General features: G+C 40.2%; 1 protein-coding gene across 8 annotated transcripts in view; it reads left to right on the top strand.

Moving 5' to 3' along the window:
• Positions 1-589: 589 nt before the first annotated feature.
• HPGDS (hematopoietic prostaglandin D synthase) overlaps positions 590-10,368 on the top strand; it is a 159,037-nt gene continuing 149,258 nt past the window's right edge. For all 8 annotated transcript variants that reach the window (XM_082461868.1, XM_082461876.1, XM_082461870.1 and 5 more), the window contains exon 1: positions 590-1,766. The gene's annotated coding sequence lies outside the window, so the exon portion shown is untranslated. The remainder of the gene's footprint in view (positions 1,767-10,368) is intronic.

Raw genomic sequence — 10,368 nt, 5'->3', positions numbered from 1 at the left:
CTGTTAGCAGTTGCCTTATGTGTTGAGGTGCTCCTGTATTGGGTACATATATGTTTATAATTGTTATATTTTCTTCTTGGATTGATCCATTGATCATTATGTAGTGTCCTTCCTTGTATCTTGTAACATTCCTTATTTTAAATTCTATTTTATCTGATATGAGTATTGCTACTCCAGCTTTCTTTTGATTTCCATTTGCATGGAATACCTTTTTCCATCCCCTCACTCTCAGTCTGTATATGTCCCTAGGTCTGAAGTGGGTCTCTTGTAGACAGCATATATATGGGTCTTGTTTTTGTATCCATTCAGCGAGCCTATGTCTTTTGGTTGGAGCATTTAATCCATTCACGTTTAAGGTAATTATTGATATGTATGTTCCTATTACCATTTTCTTAATTGTTTTGGGTTTGTTTTTGTAGGTCCTTTTCTTCTCTTGTGTTTCCCACTTAGAGAAGTTCCTTTAGCATTTGTTGTACAGCTGGTTTGGTGTTGCTGAATTCTCTTAGCTTTTGCTTGTCTGTAAAGCATTTGACTTCTCCACTGAATCTGAATGAGATCCTTGCCGGGTAGAGTAATCTTGGTTGTAGGTTCTTCCCTTTCATCACTTTAAGTTTATCATGCCACTCCCTTCTGGCTTGTAGAGTTTCTGCTGAGAAATCAGCTGTTAACCTTATGGGAGTTCCCTTGTATATTATTTGTCATTTTTCCCGTGCTGCTTTCAGTAATTTTTCTTTGTCTTTAGTTTTTGCCAATTTGATTACTCTGTGTCTCGGCATGTTTCTCCTTGGGTTTATCCTGTATGGGACTCTCTGCGCTTCCTGGACTTGGGTGGCTATTTCCTTTCCCATGTTTGGGAAGTTTTCGACTATAATCTCTTCAAATATTTTCTCTGGTCCTTTCTCTCTCTCTTCTCCTTCTGGGACCCCTATAATGCGAATATTGTTGCGTTTAATGTTGTCCCAGTGGTCTCTCAGGCTGTCTTCATTTCTTTTCATTCTTTTTTCTTTATTCTGTTCCGCAGCAGTGAATTTCACCATTCTGTCTTCCAGGTCACTTATCCGTTCTTCTGCCTCAGTTATTCTGCTATTGATTCCTTCTAGTGTAGTTTTCATTTCAGTTATTGTATTGTTCATCTCTGTTTGTTTGTTCTTTAATTCTTCTAGGTCTTTGTTAAACATTTCTTGCATCTTCTCGATCTTTGCCTCCATTCTTTTTCCGAGGCCCTGGATCATCTTCACTATCATTATTCTGAATTCTTTTTCTGGAAGGTTGCCTATCTCCACTTCATTTAGTTATTTTTCTGGGGTTTTATCATGTTCCTTCATCTAGTACATAGCCCTCTGCCTCTTCATCTTGTCTATCTTTCTGTGAATGTGGTTTTTGTTCCACAGGCTGCAGGACTGTAGTTCTTCTTGCTTCTGCTGTCTGTACTCTTGGATGAAGCTATCTAAGCGGCTTGTGCAAGTTTCCTGATGGGAGGGACTGGTGGTGGGTAGAGCTGGCTATTGTTCTGGTGGGCAGAGCTCAGTAAAACTTTAATCCGCTTGTCTGTTGATGGGTGGGGCTGGGTTCCCTCCCTGTTGGTTGTTTGGCCTGAGGCGACCCAACACTGGAGCCTATCCAGGCTCTTTGCTGCGGTTAATGGCGGACTCTGGGAGGGCTCACGCCAAGGAGTACTTTCCAGAACTTCTGCTGCCAGTGTCCTTGTCCTCATGGTGAGACAGAGCCGCCCCCCGCCTCTGCAGGAGACCCTCCAACACTAGCGGGTGGATCTTGTTCAGTCTCCTATGGGGTCACTGCTCCTTCTTCCGGTCCCGATGTGCACACTACTTTGTGTGTGCCCTGCAAGAGTGGAGTCTCTGTTTCCCCCAGTCCTGTTGAAGTCCTGCAATCAAATCCCACTAGGCTTCAAAGTCTGATTCTCTAGGAATTCCTTCTCCCATTGCCGGACTCCCAGGTTGGGAAGCCTGACGTGGGGCTCTGAACCTTGACTCCAGTGGGTGGGCTTCTGTGGTATAACTGTTCTCCAGTTTGTGAGTCACCCACCCAGCAGTTATGGGATTTGATTTTATTGTGATTGCACCCCTCCTACCATCTCACTATGGCTTCTCCTTTGTCTTTGGATGTGGGGTATCTTTTTTGGTGAGTTCCAGTGTCTTCCTGTTGATGATTGTTCAGCAGTTAGTTGTGATTCCGGTGCTCTCGCAAGAGGGAGTGAGAGCACGTCCTTCTACTCTGCCATCTTGAACCAAATCTGAGACTTTTTAAATTACCTATGTTGACTGGCATTATTATATTTTCACTGGATGGCTATAGTCCACAGTTTTCTTCACATTCTCCAAAAGATTACGTTGGAGGGAAGGGTTTCCTAATGTGAGCTGGTTTATAGAGTGCTTTAATATTTGTCATCATGTTTGATATCTCACAAAAATAAATAAATAAATAAATAAATAAATAAATAAATAAATAATAACACCTGCCACTTATAATACCTGCCATGTGCTAGACAGTGTAGTAATCCTTACAATAACTTTATATGACAAGTGTCATCCCATTTACAGTCAAGAAAATTGAAGTTGCAAAAGATTGCAGCTTGTAACAGTTCCACAGGGCAATTTCTGGAATTACCCTGTAACAGTCCCATCTCTGCTTCTCCTCATCTGTTTGCTGCTAATACAGTTAGAGCCTGAATGAATCCAGGTTGACAAGACATCAAGAACTGCAGGCAGTGTATAGAGGTATCACTAGAGGGTAAGTATCTTTAGGTAATGAAGAGTTGAGAGTGTTATTTACCTATGCAAATTAGTGTTAGCCTGCAGGCGATAGCCTGCCTCTGAATTCTCCTCCTCCTCCTACCACAGTTTAAAGCCGGGGGTGTAAGGGAAATGAACCAAATTCAATAATGATGCATAGGTTGATATTTATTTAAGTGCCCTCCAAAGAACCAACTGTATCAAAATGGCACAGACAGCTTGTTAAAACTGCAATTTCCTGGGCTCCAGACCGAGGATCCTTGCAGATGGGCCCCAAGAGTCTGCCTTTTTAACAAACAACCCCCCTCCAGGTAATCATTCAACTATAATGCTTAAAAACCACTTCCCTAGAAATATCCCTATATCCCCAATTTACTTGTCCTGTGCTTCAGTGAAAACCATGCATCCCAGATAGCAGCAACTTATCTCAGTTTCCTCGTCTTAAAAGGAATAACTGTAAATTACCTTTTGAGGTTATCATGAGGAGTAGAGATAATATATATATAAAGCGTGCTTGGCACTAAGTAGGTGTTAAATAAATGGTAGCCTCAAATGTAAAATTGATAGCTAGTGGGAAGCAGCTGCATAGCACAGGGAGATCAGCTCCCTGTGCTTTGTGACCACCTAGAGGGGTGGGATAGGGAGGGTGGGAGGGAGACACAAGAGGGAGGGGATATGGGGATATATGTATATGTATAGCTGATTCACTTTGTTATACAGCAGAAACTAACACACCATTGTAAAGCAATTATACTCCACTAAAGATGTTAAAAAAAAAAAGGTAGCCGTATGAAACTTTCCTAACCAATTGATTAGATTTATTTATGTATCACAAAAGACAAATAGAGAACTTTAGCATTTATTATGCAGGTACTATTTCTTGACTCATGTATATTATTTTATTCTTACAACCATATAAAGTAGGTATTTTTTTCCAAGGAAGAATCAGAAAGTTGGAGATTAAGAAATTTAACCACGGGCACACAACTAAATAGTGATAGAAGTAGAGCAGAGGGTCTGACTCCAAAAACCGTGCCCTTTTCATCTCAACACACTGCATCTCAGTAAATTCAGTAAGCCATCCAGCTTAAAGACCAGAGAAAGAAGGTGGAAAGCTATAGCAACTAACATTGTTGAGGGCCATAGAGGTGCAATCTGTAGCAAATTATGGAAATTAAATAAATGCTGAGTTACTTCTAAACAAGAGAAGACAAAACTCCTAAACCACTTTTGGTAGGGCATCTGCCTTAACTTGCTTTAGAATGAATTGACACTGAGCCATTCTGACTCCCCTACTCTGTCTCCCTCATGACTAACATTTATGAAATGGTTGGCCATGGTTTGAAGGTCAGTCTGTGACTACAGACTTGCAGGAAGATAACTGAACCATTGGGAAATCAGACCAACGTCCTTAACCTCATTAACACTATGGCCTAAGCAATGAGGCACTCACCACAAAGAAAACCATATTAGCGTCACTTTATCAAAACCAGTGCACAAAAAGCTAAATTAGAAAAGAAAAGTAGATCAAAAGATTAACTAATGTAGCAGGAATAGTTTTTAAGAATATTCCACCTAAACAGTATTTACCTCCATGTATAATTGTTTGCTCCAACATTTTATTATCTGATGTATGACTCAGAATCCTCTTACAGTACTTCAAAAATAACAGAAACTTTAAATTATAAGATGGCATGGTTGTGATGAGCTTTTACAGTTGCACCCAATAAACTATAAAGTGCCAGTCTTTAAAAAGTTCCTACACTACTCTAAGTCAATTTATCTTTTAAGTCCTAATCCTGAAAGATAAATAAACCACTCATAGGTATGAGTATTTAACGTTTAATATCTGGAATGGAGAGGAAGTATTAACTATTTTAATACCTAAAGAAACATTTGGTCATCTAGGGAGAAAGGCATACTGTCATTCTAAAGCTTACTACTGACTCCTGGGAGAAGGGCCAGAACTAAAACAGGCACAGAGAATGGAAAGAAAGAAATGGATGAGAAAGACTCTCAGATCCGTGAAGCTTAGGTATCTGAGTAAACGTGTGCTTGAGGAAGAAGTTAAAAAGAAGTTTCAGCTTGTTAAAACTAGCTTTCAAGTTTCAAGTCTGGGTTTTGGGGGTGGTATTAATAACTGACTGATACTGAAGAAAGAGTGGCAAGTATTAAAATGAGTATGCATTTCACTGGCAATTTCCAGTAAGCAAAAAAATCCAATTGGTAAGTGAGGGGTATCAATGAGAAGGGTAGATAGTAAAGACACTGAAAAAAGTCCTCAGGAGCTCCAAGTTTGAGATTGCAGAAGGGGAGGAATATTCCTCATGATAAGATCCAGGTTTAGCCAGTCTGATGTTTTGCTCAGATAAAATCATTTCTTTGAGGAGTCTGGGGGAATTTGAAAGGATAGACCAATGTATGATTTTGGAGATGAGATAGAAACAAAGCATGTAGGTCAATCATTGAAAAAGCTGAAGAAAAACATTATTTGAAGAGAGTCAAGAAAGTAAGAAATGGGCCTTCAGCATAACTTTCCTATTAGTTGGTACTACCAAGACATCAATCTCCCTGGCCCGGGAGGCAAAACAGGCTGGGAAGAAATCTTATTCATTTTCCTGTTTCCAATTTACCTTCATGTAAAAAGAGTTAAGAAGAAGTGTGTTAGGAAACCAAAAAGAGATAAATTTGAAAATTGTTAGCTTTCCATGTATAACATCTTGCACATTTGTACTAAATGAGTTAAGGAAAATGTGAAGAAAAAAGGTTTAGAAGGCACACTGTGAGAGTGCCCACTTAGAAAGATTTTACTTATAAAAGGTATTAGGTCATTTTTGGAGAATACACTGTGCCGACACCTCTATACAGTGTCCCTTTGTTAAGTTATTTTCAATTAAATACCTTTGAGGGTACCATCTGTTTCCTCTCAAGATCCTGACTGATAACATTGTTGGTGATTCTTTTTATCATCACCACCCTGGATAAATCATTACAATGCTATGCATGCTTACTTACTGAGCATTTACCATGTCTCATATTCTGTTGATATAAGTGATTTTAAAAGCAAACTCATTTGAGGGAAAATATTAGATTTTGCTTTTTGGATTTTTTTAATGGGTGACTTTATATTAAGCATTTTCAGTTGTTTAGAAGCATTCCCATTATTAAAATGTTGTGTGATGACTCACTGTCACTTAAAATCTGGAAATAAATATTTTCTTTCTATATTGTCAATTTTCTAACCAGTAAAAGAGCTAGTAAAAATTGCAATTATTTATCACAAATAAAATACTTCTTAAATCAAGATCTTGTCTATGTATATATAATAAAGTATATACAGTGGTCATCTTTGGGAGATGGGATTATGAGGCTGTTATTTTTTCCTTTATAATTTTCTAAATTTCAGATTTTTACAGAATATTTAATATATCTATAATGAGAATAAAGCCACATGCATTTTTTTTAAAACTACATGAATTGACTAAATTCATCATAATAATATAAACTTATATTAGCCCCAAATTAATTTTAATTTAATTGGTGTTTAAATCTAAATTTCTTTAAGTATGGTTTTGTCCCAAACCACTGATGTAATCTTTACTGATCCATTAGGTAGTTTTTCACATTGTCTGAGTTTAGAATTTCTCATGCTTTTCCATGTGTCTCTCCCATCAATGGTGGAGCTATGAGGACATAATTATTAACAAGACTAGTGTACAAATAAGGTCATTTAAGCAAGTGGTATTTTCAATTGGAAAGATCCTTGAGGAAATCTAATCATAGCAAGCTTTATTTACAGTAAAATCTCTCCACCCAAAAAATAGTACCTCTACTAAGTATTTTTAAAACCATTTACATACTCTGGGAAAAGCAAAGAAACTAATATTTTCATTGGAAGGTGTCCACATGTGTAGTCATAGTGGAATGCATTAAAGCATGTCATTCCTAGCCAAAATGTAAGGGATGCTGTACTAAGAATGATGAATCAATTCATCAAAAATCTGATTAAAGCATAGAATTATTTTTAAGATAAGGAATGATATGAAGGAATAAATATGGATCAATAACATAAACCAAAACTATACTTAATTCCACTGAAAATGGAATATACATCACATCAAATTCTGCCAGTATGTAATATGCACATATTTATTGGCATTTATTTTCATAAAACTAATTCTAGGAAATTACTCAAAGCCATTTTCTGCCAGCTGTGAAAAGGTTAACTAATGAAGAAAGTAAACAAGACATTTTTTAAAATCTATGATATACGAAACTGGAATCTTTAACTATCTTCATAATCTGATTATTTCATACAACAATATATCTTTAAACTATTCTTTAGCCAAAGTTCGATGCCTGCTTCTTCTCAGAATTAAAAGCTTTAACAAAATAACTGCAGTTTTTGATATATAAATAACAAAATTCATCCATTTTTACTTAAATATTATTACTTTAGACATGAAATCTTATATTTTAAAAATTCTGGAAGAAGTCTAGATATAAATGCTATCAATGGTTGCCTCTGGGTAGTGAAACTTGGTATAATTATATTTTACTTCTATTTGCTTTTTGTGCTTTTCAAATTTTCTCTGAAAACATTTTACTTTTCTAATAAACTGAAAATTAAGAGTAGCATTTTTTGTATATATTAATACATGTAACATTGTTATATACATTGGCATATACACATAACAAATATATATGGAACAAATTAAAATTATGAACAATAACTCTTACTTATTAAATACTAGTAGCTAGATACTCTTCTGAATCCTTTATATGTATTTCATCCTCATAGCAACCAGAGGAGTTAGGTACTATTATTTTCAGATAGGAAATGAAAGTACAGAGCTAATATAACTTACAGTCATACAGCTGGCTAGTATAGGCAGAGCTAGTTTTTGAGACCAAAATATTTGACTACAGAGCACATGTAAAATAAGTGGGTGCTTTTACAGAGTATATTATGAAAATTTGTATCTCTGAAAATTTCTTTTCAAGCAAGTCTGATTCAGCCCAGTGTGGGTCTAATTCAGTTTGTAAACTTGATGATTTTTATGTCTTCGCATAACTATTAGGTGAATAAGTTACAATAAGATAAAAAGATTGATCATAATAAAGGTCATTTCAGGATTAAGAGAGAAAACTCTAAACTTGATCATAAGGAAAATTTTCTTTAAATATTTTAATCTGAAACCATTATTTCTATGAAGATTTATAGCTTTCCCTACAGAAAAAGGCCTTGTAATAATAACATATCTTTCAGTATGTGAAAAAGAGTTTTTAAAAAGTCAAATTAAAATCTCCACAGAACCTAAATGAATTTCTCTATGTGAGACAGGCTGGGACCCAGGACCCTTTGCTGCAATGCTGCAGTGCTTGCACCTGAACACACCTCTTCTCGAGCTACAAAATACAAGGAAACTATATGGGACTAAAAATAACTGCATGCATGCACAGTTAGGGCAGATTCTGGGCAGAAGATACAAAGAGGCCAAAAAACCCAACTGCCACTTTGGAAGAGCCTGGAGCAAAGCAGGGCACAGCGCATGCCCCCTGCACACAACACGACCTACCGGGTGGGCAAAACCCCTAAGCCACCCCTCCAGCCGACCCCTGGACACACCCCCTACCCTCACCCCACATAAGGAACAAGCTCGGCCCTCCGCCCCGGGGAGAGCGAGCAAGGGAACCTGTTGTTCTCACTCCCCGCTGCTGCAGCAGGGGCCCCAGTAAAGCCTTGCCTGAATTTCTTATCTGGTCTCTGATCAATTTCTATTGCTTGAGGAAGCCAAGAGCCCTGGTCAGTAACATACTTTGTGGCGCCCAGCATGGGGAGAGGATCTGGGCACCTCCGGGACCACCGAACGCAGCTTCCCTGTGGGTGACAAGCAGCGGCCTGGACCTCTTGTTTCAGCATCACCACTTTTCGTAAGTCCACCCTCCTGGCCCCTGAGGGGCCTCAGTACCCTCATTGAGGCAACACTTCCCCCCTCCCCTTTGTCCTTTTCCCCTCACCTTTGTCCCGTTCCCTCTCCTGAAATCTCTCTGCTTCTCTGTCCTCTCCTCTCTCTGTCCTCTCCTACTTCTGTCCTGTCCTTCCGAGAGAGTGGACATCGGGCAGCTACAGCGTCACTCCTCTCAGCTTGCGAAACCTGCTCCCTCTGGCCGGCAACGGCTCACCTTGACAGGTGACAAGCAGAGGCGGGACAGGCTCGCCTCACACGGTGCAGACCTTGGTCCAGCGGGCTCTTCCTGACAGGAGATTTATGAGAGCGATAGAGGTTCAAACCTCATGTCGTGTAGTAGCTGGAAGGCCGATCATCCCGATATTCTCACCTTTATTTTCCTGCCACCAAGAGAAGTCCCGTTGGGAACCGGCTGAAGCGCAGGTTTCTGTATACTGGTGTACCCGTGGGTGAGGGTCTCACCTGTTGGTTGGGGACCCACAGACAACGTACAACTGGCTGGTTTCTGGGCTCGATCACGCCGGTGGGTAGTGGACAGGGTGCTTTCTCCTTCCCTGGCCCTTTCTGGAAGCACGCAGGTCGGTGCCTGAATAGACACGCGCAGGGGAGGGGTTGAAAAGGCAATCTCTCTCTTTCTGTCTCTTTCTCTTTTTCAGTCTTTTCTGTCCCCCCTCCCTTTACCTCTCCCTTGGTCCTCGCACCTGCACTCCCATCCCCTTTATCCTGAAAACTTCTTGCTTGTGTCTTTAAGTTTCGTGATTGGTATCTTTGTTTGTGTTGTGGTTTTGTGTGTCCAACTGCTCCTGCAAGTCTCTGCTGACATTGTGGTCATGGTGGAGCACTTAAGCCTTGAAATACCAATGCAGCCCGCGTTGCCTGAGACTCTAGCCTTGGGTTACTTAGTGGGATTTTAAAGAACAAAAAGAAAAGACAGGAGCTTGCCTTTTTCCTGCCTCTGCTCTTGCAATATAACTATTCTGCCTGAGCTGGAGGGGCTTGCATCTCTCTCCTCCACCTTTGCAATGTAACTGTTCCGCCTGGGCTCTCAGGAACTACCTGATTCATCTGCAGTCCCCAGACTGAGGAAAAAAAAAAAAAAGAGGACCATTTTAAATTCAAGCTGGTGGGGGGGGGAGGGCTTCCCTGGTGGCTCAGTGGTTAAGAATCCACCTGCTGGGCTTCCCTGGTGGCGCAGTGGTTGAGAGTCTGCCTGCCAATGCAGGGGACACGGGTTCGAGCCCTGGTCTGGGAAGATCCCACATGCCGCAGAGCAGCTAGGCCCGTGAGCCACAACTACTGAGGCTGCGCGTCTGGAGCCTGTGCTCCGCAGCAAGAGAGGCCGCGATAGTGAGAGGCCCGCGCACCGCGATGAGGAGTGGCCCCCACTTGCCACAACTAGAGAAAGCCCTCGCACAGAAACGAAGACCCAACACAGCCAAAAATAAATAAATAAATAAATAAATAAATAATTAAAAATTAAAAAAAAAGAATCCGCCTGCCAATGCAAGGGACACGGGTTCGAGCCCTGGTCTGGGAAGATCCCACATGCCGCGGAGCAACTAAGCCCGTGAGCCACAACTACTGAGCCTGCACTCTAGAGCCTGCAAGCCGTAACTACTGAGTCCGTGTGCCCCAGCTACTGA

The sequence above is a fragment of the Balaenoptera physalus genome (assembly GCF_965194825.1).
Source record: "Balaenoptera physalus genome assembly, chromosome: 5".
NCBI classification, from domain to species: domain Eukaryota; kingdom Metazoa; phylum Chordata; class Mammalia; order Artiodactyla; family Balaenopteridae; genus Balaenoptera; species Balaenoptera physalus.
Note: the sequence above shows the minus strand (reverse complement) of the source record. Positions and strands in the feature narration are given on the sequence as shown.